This window comes from Eucyclogobius newberryi, unplaced genomic scaffold (genome assembly GCF_026437365.1).
Source record: "Eucyclogobius newberryi isolate DKJ021-1_F unplaced genomic scaffold, fEucNew1.0.hap1 SCAF_4, whole genome shotgun sequence".
Taxonomy (NCBI): Eukaryota; Metazoa; Chordata; class Actinopteri; order Gobiiformes; family Gobiidae; genus Eucyclogobius; species Eucyclogobius newberryi.
Window position 1 is genome coordinate 42,938,243 of NW_027316056.1, and position 19,689 is coordinate 42,957,931.

Genomic DNA, 19,689 nt, shown 5'->3' on the forward strand with positions numbered 1-19,689 from the left:
GTCCTGGTTCTTACCTGGTTTTAGTCCTGGTTTAGTCCTGGTCTAGTTTTGGTCTAATCCTGGTTTAGTCCTGGTTTAGACCTGGTCTAGTCCTGGTTTAGTCCTGGTTTAGACCTGGTTTAGTCCTGGTTTAGACCTGGTTTTAGTCCTGGTTTAGACCTGGTTTAGTCCTGGTTTAGACCTGGTTTAGTCCTGGTTTAGACTTGGTTTTAGTCCTGGATTAGACCTGGTTTAGTCCTGGTTTAGACCTGGTTTTCTCCTGGTTTAGTCCTGGTTTAGTCCTGGTTTAGTCCTGGTTTAGACCTGGTTTAGTCCTGGTTTAGTCCTGGTTTAGTCCTGGTTCAGTCCTTTAGACCTGGTTTAGACCTGGTTTAGACCTGGTCTAGTCCTGGTTTAGTCCTGGTTTAGACCTAGTTTAGTCCTGGTTTAGTCCTGGATTAGACCTGGTTTAGACCTGGTCTAGTCCTGGTTTAGTCCTGGTTTAGACCTGGTTTAGTCCTGGTTTAGTCCTGGATTAGACCTGGTTTAGACCTGGTCTAGTCCTGGTTTAGTCCTGGTTTAGACCTGGTCTAGTCCTGGTTTAGACCTGGTTTTAGTCCTGGTTTAGACCTGGTTTAGACCTGGTTTAGACCTGGTCTAGTCCTGGTTTAGTCCTGGTTTAGACCTGGTCTAGTCATGGTTTAGACATGGTTTTAGTCCTGGTTTAGACCTGGTTTAGTCCTGGTTTAGACCTGGTTTAGTCCTGGTTTAGACCTGGTTTTCTCCTGGTTTAGTCCTGGTTTAGTCCTGGTTTAGTCCTGGTTTAGACCTGGTTTAGTCCTGGTTTAGTCCTGGTTTAGACCTGGTTTAGTCCTGGTTTAGTCCTGGTTTAGTCCTGGTTTAGTCCTGGTTCAGTCCTTTAGACCTGGTTTAGTCCTGGTTTAGACCTAGTCTTGTCCTGGTTTAGACCTGGTTTAGTCCTGGTCTAGTCCTGGTTTAGACATGGTTTTAGTCCTGGTTTAGACCTGGTTTAGTCCTGGTTTAGACCTGGTTTAGTCCTGGTTTAGTCCTGGTTTAGACCTGGTTAAGTCCTGGTTTAGTCCTGGTTTAGTCCTGGTTCAGTCCTTTAGACCTGGTTTAGACCTGGTTTAGACCTGGTCTAGTCCTCGTTTAGTCCTGGTTTAGACCTGGTTTAGTCCTGGTTTAGTCCTGGATTAGACCTGGTTTAGACCTGGTCTAGTCCTGGTTTAGTCCTGGTTTAGACCTGGTCTAGTCCTGGTTTAGACCTGGTTTTAGTCCTGGTTTAGACCTGGTCTAGTCATGGTTTAGACATGGTTTTAGTCCTGGTTTAGACCTGGTTTAGTCCTGGTTTAGACCTGGTTTAGTCCTGGTTTAGTCCTGGTTTAGACCTGCTTTAGACCTGGTTTTCTCCTGGTTTAGTCCTGGTTTAGTCCTGGTTTAGTCCTAGTTTAGTCCTGGTTTAGACCTGGTTTAGTCTTGGTTTAGTCCTGGTTTAGACCTGGTTTAGTCCTGGTTTAGTCCTGGTTTAGTCCTGGTTCAGTCCTTTAGACCTGGTTTAGTCCTGGTCCAGTCCTGGTTTAGTCCTGGTTTAGACCTAGTCTTGTCCTGGTTTAGACCTGGTTTAGTCCTGGTTTAGTCCTGGTTTAGACCTGGTCTAGTCCTGGTTTAGTCCTGGTTTAGTCCTGGTTTAGACCTGGTTTAGACCTGGTCTAGTCCTGGTTTAGACCTGGTTTTAGTCCTGGTTTAGTACTGGTTTAGACCTGCTTTAGACCTGGTTTTCTCCTGGTTTAGTCCTGGTTTAGTCCTGGTTTAGTCCTGGTTTAGTCTTTGTTTAGTCCTGGTTTAGACCTGGTTTAGTCCTGGTTTAGTCCTGGTTTAGACCTGGTTTAGTCCTGGTTTAGTCCTGGTTTAGCCCTGGTTCAGTCCTTTAGACCTGGTCTAGTCCTGGTTTAGTCCTGGTTTAGACCTGGTTTAGTCCTGGTTTAGACCTGGTTTAGTCCTGGTTTAGTCCTGGTTTAGTCCTGGTTTAGACCTGGTCTAGTCCTGGTTTAGTCCTGGTTTAGACCTGGTTTAGTCCTGGTTTAGTCCTGGTTTAGACCTGGTCTAGTCCTGGTTTAGACCTGGTTTTAGTCCTGGTTTAGACCTGGTTTAGACCTGGTTTAGTCCTGGTTTAGTCCTGGTTTAGACCTGGTCTAGTCCTGGTTTAGACCTGGTTTTAGTCCTGGTTTAGACCTGGTTTAGTCCTGGTTTGGACCTGGTTTAGTCCTGGTTTAGTCCTGGTTTAGACCTGCTTTAGACCTGGTTTAGTCCTGGTTTAGACCTGGTCTAGTCCTGGTTTAGACCTGGTTTTAGTCCTGCTTTAGACCTGGTTTAGTCCTGGTTTAGTCCTGGTTTAGTCCTGGTTTAGTCCTGGTTTAGTCCTGGTTTAGTCCTGGTTTAGACCTGGTCTAGTCCTGGTTTAGTCCTGGTTTAGACCTGGTTTAGTCCTGGTTTAGTCCTGGATTAGACCTGGTTTAGACCTGATATAGTCCTGGTTTAGTCCTGGTTTAGTCCTGGTTTAGACCTGGTGTAGTCCTGGTTTAGACCTGGTTTAGTCCTGGTTTAGACCTGGTTTAGTCCTGGTTTAGACCTGGTTTAGACCTGGTTTAGACCTGGTCTAGTCCTGGTTTAGACCTGGTTTAGACCTGGTTTAGACCTGGTCTAGTCCTGGTTTAGTCCTGGTTTAGACCTGGTTTAGTCCTGGTTTAGTCCTGGATTAGACCTGGTTTAGACCTGGTCTAGTCCTGGTTTAGTCCTGGTTTAGACCTGGTTTAGTCCTGGTTTAGTCCTGGATTAGACCTGGTTTAGACCTGGTCTAGTCCTGGTTTAGTCCTGGTTTAGACCTGGTCTAGTCCTGGTTTAGACCTGGTTTTAGTCCTGGTTTAGACCTGGTTTAGACCTGGTTTAGACCTGGTCTAGTCCTGGTTTAGTCCTGGTTTAGACCTGGTCTAGTCATGGTTTAGACATGGTTTTAGTCCTGGTTTAGACCTGGTTTAGTCCTGGTTTAGACCTGGTTTAGTCCTGGTTTAGTCCTGGTTTAGACCTGCTTTAGAACTGCTTTAGACCTGGTTTAGTCCTGGTTTAGTCCTGGTTTAGTCCTGGTTTAGTCCTAGTTTAGTCCTGGTTTAGACCTGGTTTAGTCCTGGTTTAGTCCTGGTTTAGACCTGGTTTAGTCCTGGTTTAGTCCTGGTTCAGTCCTTTAGACCTGGTTTAGTCCTGGTCCAGTCCTGGTTTAGTCCTGGTTTAGACCTGGTTTAGTCCTGGTTTAGTCCTGGTTTAGACCTGGTCTAGTCCTGGTTTAGTCCTGGTTTAGTCCTGGTCTAGTTTTTGTCCAATCCTGGTTTAGTCCTGGTTTAGACCTGGTTTAGACCTGGTCTAGTCCTGGTTTAGACCTGGTTTTAATCCTGGTTTAGACCTGGTTTAGTCCTGGTTTGGACCTGGTTTAGTCCTGGTTTAGTACTGGTTTAGACCTGCTTTAGACCTGGTTTTCTCCTGGTTTAGTCCTGGTTTAGTCCTGGTTTAGTCTTGGTTTAGTCCTGGTTTAGACCTGGTTTAGTCCTGGTTTAGTCCTGGTTTAGACCTGGTTTAGTCCTGGTTTAGTCCTGGTTTAGTCCTGGTTTAGACCTGGTCTAGTCCTGGTTTAGTCCTGGTTTAGACCTGGTTTAGTCCTGGTTTAGACCTGGTTTAGTCCTGGTTTAGTCCTGGTTTAGTCCTGGTTTAGACCTGGTCTAGTCCTGGTTTAGTCCTGGTTTAGACCTGGTCTAGTCCGGGTTTAGACCTGGTTTTAGTCCTGGTTTAGACCTGGTCTAGTCCTGGTTTAGACCTGGTTTTAGTCCTGGTTTAGTCCTGGTCTAGTTTTGGTCTAATCCTGGTTTAGTCCTGGTTTAGACCTGGTCTAGTCCTGGTTTAGTCCTGGTCTAGTCCTGGTTTAGACCTGGTTTTAGTCCTGGTTTAGACCTGGTTTAGTCCTGGTTTAGACCTGGTTTAGTCCTGGTTTAGTCCTGTTTTAGACCTGCTTTAGACCTGCTTTAGACCTGGTTTAGTCCTGGTTTAGTCCTGGTTTAGTCCTGGTTTAGTCCTGGTTTAGACCTGGTTTAGTCCTGGTTTAGTCCTGGTTTAGACCTGGTTTAGTCCTGGTTTAGTCCTGGTTTAGTCCTGGTTCAGTCCTTTAGACCTGGTTTAGACCTTGTCTAGTCCTGGTTTAGTCCTGGTTTAGACCTAGTCTTGTCCTGGTTTAGTCCTGGTTTAGTCCTGGTTTAGTCCTGGTTTAGTCCTGGTTTAGTCCTGGTTTAGACCTGGTCTAGTCCTGGTTTAGTCCTGGTTTAGACCTGGTCTAGTCCTGGTTTAGTCCTGGTTTAGACCTGGTCTAGTCCTGGTTTAGACCTGGTTTTAGTCCTGGTTTAGACCTGGTTTTCTCCTGGTTTAGTCCTGGTTTAGTCCTGGTTTAGTCCTGGTTTAGACCTGGTTTAGTCCTGGTTTAGTCCTGGTTTAGACCTGGTTTAGTCCTGGTTTAGTCCTGGTTTAGTCCTGGTTTAGTCCTGGTTCAGTCCTTTAGACCTGGTTTAGACCTGGTCTAGTCCTGGTTTAGTCCTGGTTTAGACCTGGTTTAGTCCTGGTTTAGTCCTGGATTAGACCTGGTTTAGACCTGGTCTAGTCCTGGTTTAGACCTGGTTTTAGTCCTGGTTTAGACCTGGTTTAGACCTGGTCTAGTCCTGGTTTAGACCTGGTTTTAGTCCTGGTTTAGTCCTGGTCTAGTTTTGGTCTAATCCTGGTTTAGTCCTGGTTTAGACCTGGTCTGGTCCTGGAATAGTCCTGGTTTAGACCTGGTCTAGTCCTGGTTTAGACCTGGTTTTAGTCCTGGTTTAGACCTGGTTTAATCCTGGTTTAGACCTGGTTTAGTCCTGGTTTAGTCCTGGTTTAGACCTGCTTTAGACCTGCTTTAGACCTGGTTTAGTCCTGGTTTAGTCCTGGTTTAGTCCTGGTTTAGTCCTGGTTTAGTCCTGGTTTAGACCTGGTTTAGTCCTGGTTTAGTCCTGGTTTAGACCTGGTTTAGACCTGGTCTAGTCCTGGTTTAGTCCTGGTTTAGACCTAGTCTTGTCCTGGTTTAGACCTGGTTTAGTCCTGGTTTAGACCTGGTCTAGTCCTGGTTTAGTCCTTTGTTTAGACCTGGTCTAGTCCTGGTTTAGACCTGGTTTTAGTCCTGGTTTAGACCTGGTCTAGTCCTGGTTCTTACCTGGTTTTAGTCCTGGTTTAGTCCTGGTCTAGTTTTGGTCTAATCCTGGTTTAGTCCTGGTTTAGACCTGGTCTAGTCCTGGTTTAGTCCTGGTTTAGACCTGGTTTAGTCCTGGTTTAGACCTGGTTTTAGTCCTGGTTTAGACCTGGTTTAGTCCTGGTTTAGACCTGGTTTAGTCCTGGTTTAGACTTGGTTTTAGTCCTGGATTAGACCTGGTTTAGTCCTGGTTTAGACCTGGTTTTCTCCTGGTTTAGTCCTGGTTTAGTCCTGGTTTAGTCCTGGTTTAGACCTGGTTTAGTCCTGGTTTAGTCCTGGTTTAGTCCTGGTTCAGTCCTTTAGACCTGGTTTAGACCTGGTTTAGACCTGGTCTAGTCCTGGTTTAGTCCTGGTTTAGACCTAGTTTAGTCCTGGTTTAGTCCTGGATTAGACCTGGTTTAGACCTGGTCTAGTCCTGGTTTAGTCCTGGTTTAGACCTGGTTTAGTCCTGGTTTAGTCCTGGATTAGACCTGGTTTAGACCTGGTCTAGTCCTGGTTTAGTCCTGGTTTAGACCTGGTCTAGTCCTGGTTTAGACCTGGTTTTAGTCCTGGTTTAGACCTGGTTTAGACCTGGTTTAGACCTGGTCTAGTCCTGGTTTAGTCCTGGTTTAGACCTGGTCTAGTCATGGTTTAGACATGGTTTTAGTCCTGGTTTAGACCTGGTTTAGTCCTGGTTTAGACCTGGTTTAGTCCTGGTTTAGACCTGGTTTTCTCCTGGTTTAGTCCTGGTTTAGTCCTGGTTTAGTCCTGGTTTAGACCTGGTTTAGTCCTGGTTTAGTCCTGGTTTAGACCTGGTTTAGTCCTGGTTTAGTCCTGGTTTAGTCCTGGTTTAGTCCTGGTTCAGTCCTTTAGACCTGGTTTAGTCCTGGTTTAGACCTAGTCTTGTCCTGGTTTAGACCTGGTTTAGTCCTGGTTTAGTCCTGGTTTAGTCCTGGTTTAGACCTGGTCTAGTCCTGGTTTAGTCCTGGTTTAGTCCTGGTCTAGTTTTGGTCCAATCCTGGTTTAGTCCTGGTTTAGACCCGGTCTAGTCCTGGTTTAGACCTGGTTTAGACCTGGTCTAGTCCTGGTTTAGACCTGGTTTTAATCCTGGTTTAGACCTGGTTTAGTCCTGGTTTGGACCTGGTTTAGTCCTGGTTTAGTACTGGTTTAGACCTGCTTTAGACCTGGTTTTCTCCTGGTTTAGTCCTGGTTTAGTCCTGGTTTAGTCTTGGTTTAGTCCTGGTTTAGACCTGGTTTAGTCCTGGTTTAGTCCTGGTTTAGACCTGGTTTAGTCCTGGTTTAGTCCTGGTTTAGTCCTGGTTTAGCCCTGGTTCAGTCCTTTAGACCTGGTTTAGACCTGGTCTAGTCCTGGTTTAGTCCTGGTTTAGACCTGGTTTAGTCCTGGTTTAGTCCTGGATTAGACCTGGTTTAGACCTGGTCTAGTCCTGGTTTAGTCCTGGTTTAGACCTGGTCTAGTCCTGGTTTAGACATGGTTTTAGTCCTGGTTTAGACCTGGTTTAGTCCTGGTTTAGACCTGGTTTAGTCCTGGTTTTCTCCTGGTTTAGTCCTGGTTTAGTCCTGGTTTAGTCCTGGTTTAGTCCTGGTTTAGACCTGGTTTAGTCCTGGTTTAGTCCTGGTTTAGACCTGGTTTAGTCCTGGTTTAGTCCTGGTTTAGACCTGGTCTAGTCCTGGTTTAGTCCTGGTTTAGTCCTGGTCTAGTTTTGGTCCAATCCTGGTTTAGTCCTGGTTTAGACCTGGTCTAGTCCTGGTTTAGTCCTGGTTTAGACCTGGTCTAGTCCTGGTTTAGACCTGGTTTTAGTCCTGGTTTAGACCTGGTTTGGACCTGGTTTGGACCTGGTTTAGTCCTGGTTTAGTCCTGGTTTAGACCTGCTTTAGACCTGGTTTAGACCTGGTTTTAGTCCTGCTTTAGACCTGGTTTTCTCCTGGTTTAGTCCTGGTTTAGTCCTGGTTTAGTCCTGGTTTAGACCTGGTTTAGTCCTGGTTTAGTCCTGGTTTAGTCCTGGTTTAGACCTGGTTTAGTCCTGGTTTAGACCTGGTTTAGTCCTGGTTTTCTCCTGGTTTAGTCCTGGTTTAGTCCTGGTTTAGTCCTGGTTTAGTCCTGGTTTAGACCTGGTTTAGTCCTGGTTTAGTCCTGGTTTAGACCTGGTTTAGTCCTGGTTTAGTCCTGGTTTAGACCTGGTCTAGTCCTGGTTTAGTCCTGGTTTAGTCCTGGTCTAGTTTTGGTCCAATCCTGGTTTAGTCCTGGTTTAGTCCTGGTTTAGACCTGGTCTAGTCCTGGTTTAGTCCTGGTTTAGTCCTGGTCTAGTTTTGGTCCAATCCTGGTTTAGTCCTGGTTTAGACCCGGTCTAGTCCTGGTTTAGACCTGGTTTAGACCTGGTTTAGTCCTGGTTTAGTCCTGGTTTTAATCCTGGTTTAGTCCTGGTTTAGTACTGGTTTAGACCTGCTTTAGACCTGGTTTTCTCCTGGTTTAGTCCTGGTTTAGACCCGGTCTAGTCCTGGTTTAGACCTGGTTTAGACCTGGTTTAGTCCTGGTTTAGTCCTGGTTTAGTCCTGGTTTAGTCTTGGTTTAGTCCTGGTTTAGACCTGGTTTAGTCCTGGTTTAGTCCTGGTTTAGACCTGGTTTAGTCCTGGTTTAGTCCTGGTTTAGTCCTGGTTTAGCCCTGGTTCAGTCCTTTAGACCTGGTTTAGACCTGGTCTAGTCCTGGTTTAGTCCTGGTTTAGACCTGGTTTAGTCCTGGTTTAGTCCTGGATTAGACCTGGTTTAGACCTGGTCTAGTCCTGGTTTAGTCCTGGTTTAGACCTGGTCTAGTCCTGGTTTAGACATGGTTTTAGTCCTGGTTTAGACCTGGTTTAGTCCTGGTTTAGTCCTGGTTTAGTCCTGGTTTAGTCTTTGTTTAGTCCTGGTTTAGACCTGGTTTAGTCCTGGTTTAGTCCTGGTTTAGACCTGGTCTAGTCCTGGTTTAGTCCTGGTTTAGTCCTGGTCTAGTTTTGGTCCAATCCTGGTTTAGTCCTGGTTTAGACCTGGTCTAGTCCTGGTTTAGTCCTGGTTTAGACCTGGTCTAGTCCTGGTTTAGACCTGGTTTTAGTCCTGCTTTAGACCTGGTTTTCTCCTGGTTTAGTCCTGGTTTAGTCCTGGTTTAGTCCTGGTTTAGTCCTGGTTTAGACCTGGTTTAGTCCTGGTTTAGTCCTGGTTTAGTCCTGGTTTAGACCTGGTTTAGTCCTGGTTTAGACCTGGTTTAGTCCTGGTTTTCTCCTGGTTTAGTCCTGGTTTAGTCCTGGTTTAGTCCTGGTTTAGTCCTGGTTTAGACCTGGTTTAGTCCTGGTTTAGTCCTGGTTTAGACCTGGTTTAGTCCTGGTTTAGTCCTGGTTTAGACCTGGTCTAGTCCTGGTTTAGTCCTGGTTTAGTCCTGGTCTAGTTTTGGTCCAATCCTGGTTTAGTCCTGGTTTAGACCTGGTCTAGTCCTGGTTTAGTCCTGGTTTAGACCTGGTCTAGTCCTGGTTTAGACCTGGTTTTAGACCTGCTTTAGACCTGGTTTAGACCTGGTCTAGTCCTGGTTTAGACCTGGTTTTAGTCCTGCTTTAGACCTGGTTTTCTCCTGGTTTAGTCCTGGTTTAGTCCTGGTTTAGTCCTGGTTTAGACCTGGTTTAGTCCTGGTTTAGTCCTGGTTTAGTCCTGGTTTAGTCCTGGTTTAGTCCTGGTTTAGTCCTGGTTTAGTCCTGGTTCAGTCCTTTAGACCTGGTTTAGTCCTGGTCTAGTCCTGGTTTAGTCCTGGTTTAGACCTGGTCTAGTCCTGGTTTAGTCCTGGTTTAGTCCTGGTCTAGTTTTGGTCCAATCCTGGTTTAGACCTGGTTTAGTCCTGGTTTAGACCTGGTCTAGTCCTGGTTTAGACCTGGTTTTAGTCCTGGTTTAGACCTGGTTTAGTCCTGGTTTGGACCTGGTTTAGTCCTGGTTTAGTCCTGGTTTAGACCTGCTTTAGACCTGGTTTAGTCCTGGTTTAGACCTGGTCTAGTCCTGGTTTAGACCTGGTTTAGACCTGGTTTAGTCCTGGTTTAGTCCTGGTTTAGTCCTGGTTTAGTCCTGGTTTAGACCTGGTTTAGTCCTGGTTTAGTCCTGGTTTAGTCCTGGTTTAGTCCTGGTTTAGTCCTGTAGACCTGGTTTAGACCTGGTCTAGTCCTGGTTTAGTCCTGGTTCAGACCTGGTTTAGTCCTGGTTTAGTCCTGGTTTAGTCCTGGTTTAGACCTGGTCTAGTCCTGGTTTAGTCCTGGTTTAGACCTGGTTTAGTCTTGGTTTAGTCCTGGTTTAGACCTGGTTTAGTCCTGGTTTAGTCCTGGTTTAGTCCTGGTTCAGTCCTTTAGACCTGGTTTAGTCCTGGTCCAGTCCTGGTTTAGTCCTGGTTTAGACCTAGTCTTGTCCTGGTTTAGACCTGGTTTAGTCCTGGTTTAGTCCTGGTTTAGACCTGGTCTAGTCCTGGTTTAGTCCTGGTTTAGTCCTGGTTTAGACCTGGTTTAGACCTGGTCTAGTCCTGGTTTAGACCTGCTTTAGACCTGGTTTTCTCCTGGTTTAGTCCTGGTTTAGTCCTGGTTTAGTCTTTGTTTAGTCCTGGTTTAGACCTGGTTTAGTCCTGGTTTAGTCCTGGTTTAGACCTGGTTTAGTCCTGGTTTAGTCCTGGTTTAGTCCTGGTTTAGCCCTGGTTCAGTCCTTTAGACCTGGTCTAGTCCTGGTTTAGTCCTGGTTTAGACCTGGTTTAGTCCTGGTTTAGACCTGGTTTAGTCCTGGTTTAGTCCTGGTTTAGTCCTGGTTTAGACCTGGTCTAGTCCTGGTTTAGTCCTGGTTTAGACCTGGTTTAGTCCTGGTTTAGTCCTGGTTTAGACCTGGTCTAGTCCTGGTTTAGACCTGGTTTTAGTCCTGGTTTAGACCTGGTTTAGACCTGGTTTAGTCCTGGTTTAGTCCTGGTTTAGACCTGGTCTAGTCCTGGTTTAGACCTGGTTTTAGTCCTGGTTTAGACCTGGTTTAGTCCTGGTTTGGACCTGGTTTAGTCCTGGTTTAGTCCTGGTTTAGACCTGCTTTAGACCTGGTTTAGTCCTGGTTTAGACCTGGTCTAGTCCTGGTTTAGACCTGGTTTTAGTCCTGCTTTAGACCTGGTTTAGTCCTGGTTTAGTCCTGGTTTAGTCCTGGTTTAGTCCTGGTTTAGTCCTGGTTTAGACCTGGTTTAGTCCTGGTTTAGTCCTGGTTTAGACCTGGTCTAGTCCTGGTTTAGTCCTGGTTTAGACCTGGTTTAGTCCTGGTTTAGTCCTGGATTAGACCTGGTTTAGACCTGATATAGTCCTGGTTTAGTCCTGGTTTAGTCCTGGTTTAGACCTGGTGTAGTCCTGGTTTAGACCTGGTTTAGTCCTGGTTTAGACCTGGTTTAGTCCTGGTTTAGACCTGGTTTAGACCTGGTTTAGACCTGGTCTAGTCCTGGTTTAGACCTGGTTTAGACCTGGTTTAGACCTGGTCTAGTCCTGGTTTAGTCCTGGTTTAGACCTGGTTTAGTCCTGGTTTAGTCCTGGATTAGACCTGGTTTAGACCTGGTCTAGTCCTGGTTTAGTCCTGGTTTAGACCTGGTTTAGTCCTGGTTTAGTCCTGGATTAGACCTGGTTTAGACCTGGTCTAGTCCTGGTTTAGTCCTGGTTTAGACCTGGTCTAGTCCTGGTTTAGACCTGGTTTTAGTCCTGGTTTAGACCTGGTTTAGACCTGGTTTAGACCTGGTCTAGTCCTGGTTTAGTCCTGGTTTAGACCTGGTCTAGTCATGGTTTAGACATGGTTTTAGTCCTGGTTTAGACCTGGTTTAGTCCTGGTTTAGACCTGGTTTAGTCCTGGTTTAGTCCTGGTTTAGACCTGCTTTAGAACTGCTTTAGACCTGGTTTAGTCCTGGTTTAGTCCTGGTTTAGTCCTGGTTTAGTCCTAGTTTAGTCCTGGTTTAGACCTGGTTTAGTCCTGGTTTAGTCCTGGTTTAGACCTGGTTTAGTCCTGGTTTAGTCCTGGTTCAGTCCTTTAGACCTGGTTTAGTCCTGGTCCAGTCCTGGTTTAGTCCTGGTTTAGACCTAGTCTTGTCCTGGTTTAGACCTGGTTTAGTCCTGGTTTAGTCCTGGTTTAGACCTGGTCTAGTCCTGGTTTAGTCCTGGTTTAGTCCTGGTCTAGTTTTTGTCCAATCCTGGTTTAGTCCTGGTTTAGACCTGGTTTAGACCTGGTCTAGTCCTGGTTTAGACCTGGTTTAGTCCTGGTTTAGTCCTGGTTTAGACCTGGTTTAGTCCTGGTTTAGTCCTGGTTTAGTCCTGGTTTAGACCTGGTCTAGTCCTGGTTTAGTCCTGGTTTAGACCTGGTTTAGTCCTGGTTTAGACCTGGTTTAGTCCTGGTTTAGTCCTGGTTTAGTCCTGGTTTAGACCTGGTCTAGTCCTGGTTTAGTCCTGGTTTAGACCTGGTCTAGTCCGGGTTTAGACCTGGTTTTAGTCCTGGTTTAGACCTGGTCTAGTCCTGGTTTAGACCTGGTTTTAGTCCTGGTTTAGTCCTGGTCTAGTTTTGGTCTAATCCTGGTTTAGTCCTGGTTTAGACCTGGTCTAGTCCTGGTTTAGTCCTGGTCTAGTCCTGGTTTAGACCTGGTTTTAGTCCTGGTTTAGACCTGGTTTAGTCCTGGTTTAGACCTGGTTTAGTCCTGGTTTAGTCCTGTTTTAGACCTGCTTTAGACCTGCTTTAGACCTGGTTTAGTCCTGGTTTAGTCCTGGTTTAGTCCTGGTTTAGTCCTGGTTTAGACCTGGTTTAGTCCTGGTTTAGTCCTGGTTTAGACCTGGTTTAGTCCTGGTTTAGTCCTGGTTTAGTCCTGGTTCAGTCCTTTAGACCTGGTTTAGACCTTGTCTAGTCCTGGTTTAGTCCTGGTTTAGACCTAGTCTTGTCCTGGTTTAGTCCTGGTTTAGTCCTGGTTTAGTCCTGGTTTAGTCCTGGTTTAGTCCTGGTTTAGTCCTGGTTTAGACCTGGTCTAGTCCTGGTTTAGTCCTGGTTTAGACCTGGTCTAGTCCTGGTTTAGACCTGGTCTAGTCCTGGTTTAGACCTGGTTTTAGTCCTGGTTTAGACCTGGTTTTCTCCTGGTTTAGTCCTGGTTTAGTCCTGGTTTAGTCCTGGTTTAGACCTGGTTTAGTCCTGGTTTAGTCCTGGTTTAGACCTGGTTTAGTCCTGGTTTAGTCCTGGTTTAGTCCTGGTTTAGTCCTGGTTTAGTCCTGGTTCAGTCCTTTAGACCTGGTTTAGACCTGGTCTAGTCCTGGTTTAGACCTGGTTTTAGTCCTGGTTTAGACCTGGTTTAGACCTGGTCTAGTCCTGGTTTAGACCTGGTTTTAGTCCTGGTTTAGTCCTGGTCTAGTTTTGGTCTAATCCTGGTTTAGTCCTGGTTTAGACCTGGTCTGGTCCTGGAATAGTCCTGGTTTAGACCTGGTCTAGTCCTGGTTTAGACCTGGTTTTAGTCCTGGTTTAGACCTGGTTTAATCCTGGTTTAGACCTGGTTTAGTCCTGGTTTAGTCCTGGTTTAGACCTGCTTTAGACCTGCTTTAGACCTGGTTTAGTCCTGGTTTAGTCCTGGTTTAGTCCTGGTTTAGTCCTGGTTTAGTCCTGGTTTAGACCTGGTTTAGTCCTGGTTTAGTCCTGGTTTAGACCTGGTTTAGACCTGGTCTAGTCCTGGTTTAGTCCTGGTTTAGACCTAGTCTTGTCCTGGTTTAGACCTGGTTTAGTCCTGGTTTAGACCTGGTTTAGACCTGGTCTAGTCCTGGTTTAGTCCTTTGTTTAGACCTGGTCTAGTCCTGGTTTAGACCTGGTTTAGTCCTGGTTTAGACCTGGTCTAGTCCTGGTTTAGTCCTGGTTTAGACCTGGTTTAGACCTGGTTTAGACCTGGTTTTAGTCCTGGTTTAGACCTGGTTTAGTCCTGGTTTAGACCTGGTTTAGTCCTGGTTTAGACTTGGTTTTAGTCCTGGATTAGACCTGGTTTAGTCCTGGTTTAGTCCTGGTTTAGACCTGGTCTAGTCCTGGTTTAGTCCTGGTTTAGACCTGGTTTAGTCCTGGTTTAGACCTGGTTTAGTCCTGGTTTAGTCCTGGTTTAGTCCTGGTTTAGACCTGGTCTAGTCCTGGTTTAGTCCTGGTTTAGACCTGGTCTAGTCCGGGTTTAGACCTGGTTTTAGTCCTGGTTTAGACCTGGTCTAGTCCTGGTTTAGACCTGGTTTTAGTCCTGGTTTAGTCCTGGTCTAGTTTTGGTCTAATCCTGGTTTAGTCCTGGTTTAGACCTGGTCTAGTCCTGGTTTAGTCCTGGTCTAGTCCTGGTTTAGACCTGGTTTTAGTCCTGGTTTAGACCTGGTTTAGTCCTGGTTTAGACCTGGTTTAGTCCTGGTTTAGTCCTGGTCTAGTTTTGGTCTAATCCTGGTTTAGTCCTGGTTTAGACCTGGTCTAGTCCTGGTTTAGTCCTGGTCTAGTCCTGGTTTAGACCTGGTTTTAGTCCTGGTTTAGACCTGGTCTAGTCCTGGTTTAGACCTGGTCTAGTCCTGGTTTAGACCTGGTTTTAGTCCTGGTTTAGACCTGGTTTTCTCCTGGTTTAGTCCTGGTTTAGTCCTGGTTTAGTCCTGGTTTAGACCTGGTTTAGTCCTGGTTTAGTCCTGGTTTAGACCTGGTTTAGTCCTGGTTTAGTCCTGGTTTAGTCCTGGTTTAGTCCTGGTTTAGTCCTGGTTCAGTCCTTTAGACCTGGTTTAGACCTGGTCTAGTCCTGGTTTAGACCTGGTTTTAGTCCTGGTTTAGACCTGGTTTAGACCTGGTCTAGTCCTGGTTTAGACCTGGTTTTAGTCCTGGTTTAGTCCTGGTCTAGTTTTGGTCTAATCCTGGTTTAGTCCTGGTTTAGACCTGGTCTGGTCCTGGAATAGTCCTGGTTTAGACCTGGTCTAGTCCTGGTTTAGACCTGGTTTTAGTCCTGGTTTAGACCTGGTTTAATCCTGGTTTAGACCTGGTTTAGTCCTGGTTTAGTCCTGGTTTAGACCTGCTTTAGACCTGCTTTAGACCTGGTTTAGTCCTGGTTTAGTCCTGGTTTAGTCCTGGTTTAGTCCTGGTTTAGTCCTGGTTTAGACCTGGTTTAGTCCTGGTTTAGTCCTGGTTTAGACCTGGTTTAGACCTGGTCTAGTCCTGGTTTAGTCCTGGTTTAGACCTAGTCTTGTCCTGGTTTAGACCTGGTTTAGTCCTGGTTTAGACCTGGTTTAGACCTGGTCTAGTCCTGGTTTAGTCCTTTGTTTAGACCTGGTCTAGTCCTGGTTTAGACCTGGTTTAGTCCTGGTTTAGACCTGGTCTAGTCCTGGTTTAGTCCTGGTTTAGACCTGGTTTAGACCTGGTTTAGACCTGGTTTTAGTCCTGGTTTAGACCTGGTTTAGTCCTGGTTTAGACCTGGTTTAGTCCTGGTTTAGACTTGGTTTTAGTCCTGGATTAGACCTGTTTAGTCCTGGTTTAGTCCTGGTTTAGACCTGGTCTAGTCCTGGTTTAGTCCTGGTTTAGACCTGGTTTAGTCCTGGTTTAGACCTGGTTTAGTCCTGGTTTAGTCCTGGTTTAGTCCTGGTTTAGACCTGGTCTAGTCCTGGTTTAGTCCTGGTTTAGACCTGGTCTAGTCCGGGTTTAGACCTGGTTTTAGTCCTGGTTTAGACCTGGTCTAGTCCTGGTTTAGACCTGGTTTTAGTCCTGGTTTAGTCCTGGTCTAGTTTTGGTCTAATCCTGGTTTAGTCCTGGTTTAGACCTGGTCTAGTCCTGGTTTAGTCCTGGTCTAGTCCTGGTTTAGACCTGGTTTTAGTCCTGGTTTAGACCTGGTTTAGTCCTGGTTTAGACCTGTTTAGTCCTGGTTTAGTCCTGTTTTAGACCTGCTTAGACTGCTTTAGACCTGTTTAGTCCTGGTTTAGTCCTGGTTTAGTCCTGGTTTAGTCCTGGTTTAGACCTGGTTTAGTCCTGGTTTAGTCCTGGTTTAGACCTGGTTTAGTCCTGGTTTAGTCCTGGTTTAGTCCTGGTTCAGTCCTTTAGACCTGGTTTAGACCTTGTCTAGTCCTGGTTTAGTCCTGTTTAGACCTAGTCTTGTCCTGGTTTAGTCCTGGTTTTAGTCCTGGTTTAGTCCTGGTTTAGTCCTGGTTTAGTCCTGGTTTAGACCTGGTCTAGTCCTGGTTTAGTCCCTGGTTTAGACCCTGGTCTAGTCCTGGTTTAGTCCTGGTTTAGACCTGGTCTAGTCCTGGTTTAGACCTGGTTTTAGTCCTGGTTTAGACCTGGTTTTCTCCTGGTTTAGTCCTGGTTTAGTCCTGGTTTAGTCTGGTTTAGACCTGGTTTAGTCCTGGTTTAGTCCTGGTTTAGACCTGGTTTAGTCCTGGTTTAGTCCTGGTTTAGTCCTGGTTTAGTCCTGGTTTAGTCCTGGTTCAGTCCTTTAGACCTGGTTTAGACCTGGTCTAGTCCTGGTTTAGTCTGGTTTAGACCTGGTTTAGTCCTGGTTTAGTCCTGGATTAGACCTGGTTTAGGACCTGGTCTAGTCCTGGTTTAGACCTGGTTTAGTCCTGGTTTAGACCTGGTTTAGACCTGGTCTAGTCCTGGTTTAGACCTGGTTTTAGTCCTGGTTTAGTCCTGGTCTAGTTTTGGTCTAATCCTGGTTTAGTCCTGGTTTAGGACCTGGTCTGGTCCTGGAATAGTCCTGGTTTAGACCTGGTCTAGTCTGGTTTTAGACCTGGTTTTAGTCCTGGTTTAGACCTGGTTTAATCCTGGTTTAGACCTGTTTAGTCCTGTTTAGTCCTGGTTAGACCTGCTTTAGACCTGCTTTAGACTGGTTTAGTCCTGGTTTAGTCCTGGTTTAGTCCTGGTTTAGTCCTGGTTTAGTCCTGGTTTAGACCTGGTTTAGCTCTGGTTTAGTCCTGGTTTAGACCTGGTTAGACCTGGTCTAGTCCTGGTTTAGTCCTGGTTTAGACCTAGTCTTGTCCTGGTTTAGACCTGGTTTAGTCCTGGTTTAGACCTGGTTTAGACCTGGTCTAGTCCTGGTTTAGTCCTTTGTTTAGACCTGGTCTAGTCCTGGTTTAGACCTGGTTTTAGTCCTGGTTTAGACCTGGTCTAGTCCTGGTTCTTACCTGTTTTAGTCCTGGTTTAGTCCTGGTCTAGTTTTGGTCTAATCCTGGTTTAGTCCTGTTTAGACCTGGTCTAGTCCTGGTTTAGTCCTGGTTTAGACCTGGTTTAGTCCTGGTTTAGACCTGGTTTTAGTCCTGGTTTAGACCTGGTTTAGTCCTGGTTTAGACCTGGTTTAGTCCTGGTTTAGACTTGGTTTTAGTCCTGGATTAGACCTGTTTAGTCCTGGTTTAGACCTGGTTTTCTCCTGGTTTAGTCCTGGTTTAGTCCTGGTTTAGTCCTGGTTTAGACCTGTTTAGTCCTGGTTTAGTCCTGGTTTAGTCCTGGTTCAGTCCTTTAGACCTGGTTTAGACCTGGTTTAGACCTGGTCTAGTCCTGGTTTAGTCCTGGTTTAGACCTAGTTTAGTCCTGGTTTAGTCCTGGATTAGACCTGGTTTAGACCTGGTCTAGTCCTGGTTTAGTCCTGGTTTAGTCCTGGTTTAGTCCTGGTTTAGTCCTGGTTTAGTCCTGGTTTAGACCTGGTTTAGTCCTGGTTTAGTCCTGGTTTAGACCTGGTTTAGTCCTGGTTTAGTCCTGGTTCAGTCCTTTAGACCTGGTTTAGACCTTGTCTAGTCCTGGTTTAGTCCTGGTTTAGACCTAGTCTTGTCCTGGTTTTAGTCCTGGTTTAGTCCTGGTTTAGTCCTGGTTTAGTCCTGTTTAGTCCTGGTTTAGTCCTGGTTTAGACTGGTCTAGTCCTGGTTTAGTCCCTGGTTTAGACCTGGTCTAGTCCTGGTTTAGTCCTGGTTTAGACCTGGTCTAGTCCTGGTTAGACCTGGTTTTAGTCCTGGTTTAGACCTGGTTTCTCCTAGTTTAGTCCTGGTTTAGTCCTGGTTTAGTCCTGGTTTAGACCTGGTTTAGTCCTGGTTTAGTCCTGGTTTAGACCTGGTTTAGTCCTGGTTTAGTCCTGGTTTAGTCCTGGTTTAGTCCTGGTTTAGTCCTGGTTCAGTCCTTTAGACCTGGTTTAGACCTGGTCTAGTCCTGGTTTAGTCCTGGTTTAGACCTGGTTTAGTCCTGGTTTAGTCCTGGATTAGACCTGGTTTAGGACCTGTCTAGTCCTGGTTTAGACCTGGTTTTAGTCCTGGTTTTAGACCTGGTTTAGACCTGGTCTAGTCCTGGTTTAGACCTGGTTTTAGTCCTGGTTTAGTCCTGGTCTAGTTTTGGTCTAATCCTGGTTTAGTCCTGGTTTAGACCTGGTCTGGTCCTGGAATAGTCCTGGTTTAGACCTGTCTAGTCCTGGTTTAGACCTGGTTTTAGTCCTGGTTTAGACCTGGTTTAATCCTGGTTTAGACCTGGTTTAGTCCTGGTTTAGTCCTGGTTTAGACCTGCTTTAGACTGCTTTAGACCTGGTTTAGTCCTGGTTTAGTCCTGGTTTAGTCCTGGTTTAGTCCTGTTTAGTCCTGGTTTAGACCTGGTTTAGTCCTGGTTTAGTCCTGGTTTAGACCTGGTTTAGACCTGGTCTAGTCCTGTTTAGTCCTGGTTTAGACCTAGTCTTGTCCTGGTTTAGACCTGGTTTAGTCCTGGTTTAGACCTGGTTTAGACCTGGTCTAGTCCTGGTTTAGTCCTTTGTTTAGACCTGGTCTAGTCCTGGTTTAGACCTGGTTTTAGTCCTGGTTTAGACCTGGTCTAGTCCTGGTTCTTACCTGGTTTTAGTCCTGGTTTAGTCCTGGTCTAGTTTTGGTCTAATCCTGGTTTAGTCCTGGTTTAGACCTGGTCTAGTCCTGGTTTAGTCCTGGTTTAGACCTGGTTTAGTCCCTGGTTTAGACCTGGTTTTAGTCCTGGTTTAGACCTGGTTTAGTCCTGGTTTAGACCTGGTTTAGTCCTGGTTTAGACCTGGTTTTCTCCTGGTTTAGTCCTGGTTTAGTCCTGGTTTAGTCCTGGTTTAGACCTGGTTTAGTCTGGTTTAGTCCTGTTTAGTCCTGGTTCAGTCCTTTAGACCTGGTTTAGACCTGGTTTAGACCTGGTCTAGTCCTGTTTAGTCCTGGTTTAGACCTAGTTTAGTCCTGGTTTAGTCCTGGATTAGACCTGGTTTAGACCTGGTCTAGTCCTGGTTTAGTCCTGGTTTAGACCTGGTTTAGTCCTGGTTTAGTCCTGGATTAGACCTGGTTTAGACCTGGTCTAGTCCTGGTTTAGTCCTGGTTTAGACCTGGTCTAGTCCTGGTTTAGACCTGGTTTTAGTCCTGGTTTAGACCTGGTTTAGACCTGGTTTAGACCTGGTCTAGTCCTGGTTTAGTCCTGGTTTAGACCTGGTCTAGTCATGGTTTAGACATGGTTTTAGTCCTGGTTTAGACCTGGTTTAGTCCTGGTTTAGACCTGGTTTAGTCCTGTTTAGACCTGGTTTTCTCCTGGTTTAGTCCTGGTTTAGTCCTGGTTTAGTCCTGTTTAGACCTGGTTTAGTCCTGGTTTAGTCCTGGTTTAGACCTGGTTTAGTCCCTGGTTTAGTCCTGGTTTAGTCCTGGTTTAGTCCTGGTTCAGTCCTTTAGACCTGGTTTAGTCCTGGTTTAGACCTAGTCTTGTCCTGGTTTAGACCTGGTTTAGTCCTGGTTTAGTCCTGGTTTAGTCCTGGTTTAGACCTGGTCTAGTCCTGGTTTAGTCCTGGTTTAGTCCTGGTCTAGTTTTGGTCCAATCCTGGTTTAGTCCTGGTTTAGACCCGGTCCTAGTCCTGGTTTAGACCTGGTTTAGACCTGGTCTAGTCCTGGTTTAGACCTGGTTTTAATCCTGGTTTAGACCTGGTTTAGTCCTGGTTTGGACCTGGTTTAGTCCTGGTTTAGTACTGGTTTAGACCTGCTTTAGACCTGGTTTTCTCCTGGTTTAGTCCTGGTTTAGTCCTGGTTTAGTCTTGGTTTAGTCCTGGTTTAGACCTGGTTTAGTCCTGTTTAGTCCTGGTTTAGACCTGGTTTAGTCCTGGTTTAGTCCTGGTTTAGTCCTGGTTTAGCCCTGGTTCAGTCCTTTAGACCTGGTTTAGACCTGGTCTAGTCCTGGTTTAGTCCTGGATTAGACCTGGTTTAGTCCTGGTTTAGTCCTGGATTAGACTGTTTAGACCTGGTCTAGTCCTGTTTTAGTCCTGTTTAGACTGGTCTAGTCCTGGTTTAGACATGGTTTTAGTCCTGGTTTAGACCTGGTTTAGTCCTGGTTTAGACCTGGTTTAGTCCTGGTTTTCTCCTGGTTTAGTCCTGTTTAGTCCTGGTTTAGTCCTGGTTTAGTCCTGGTT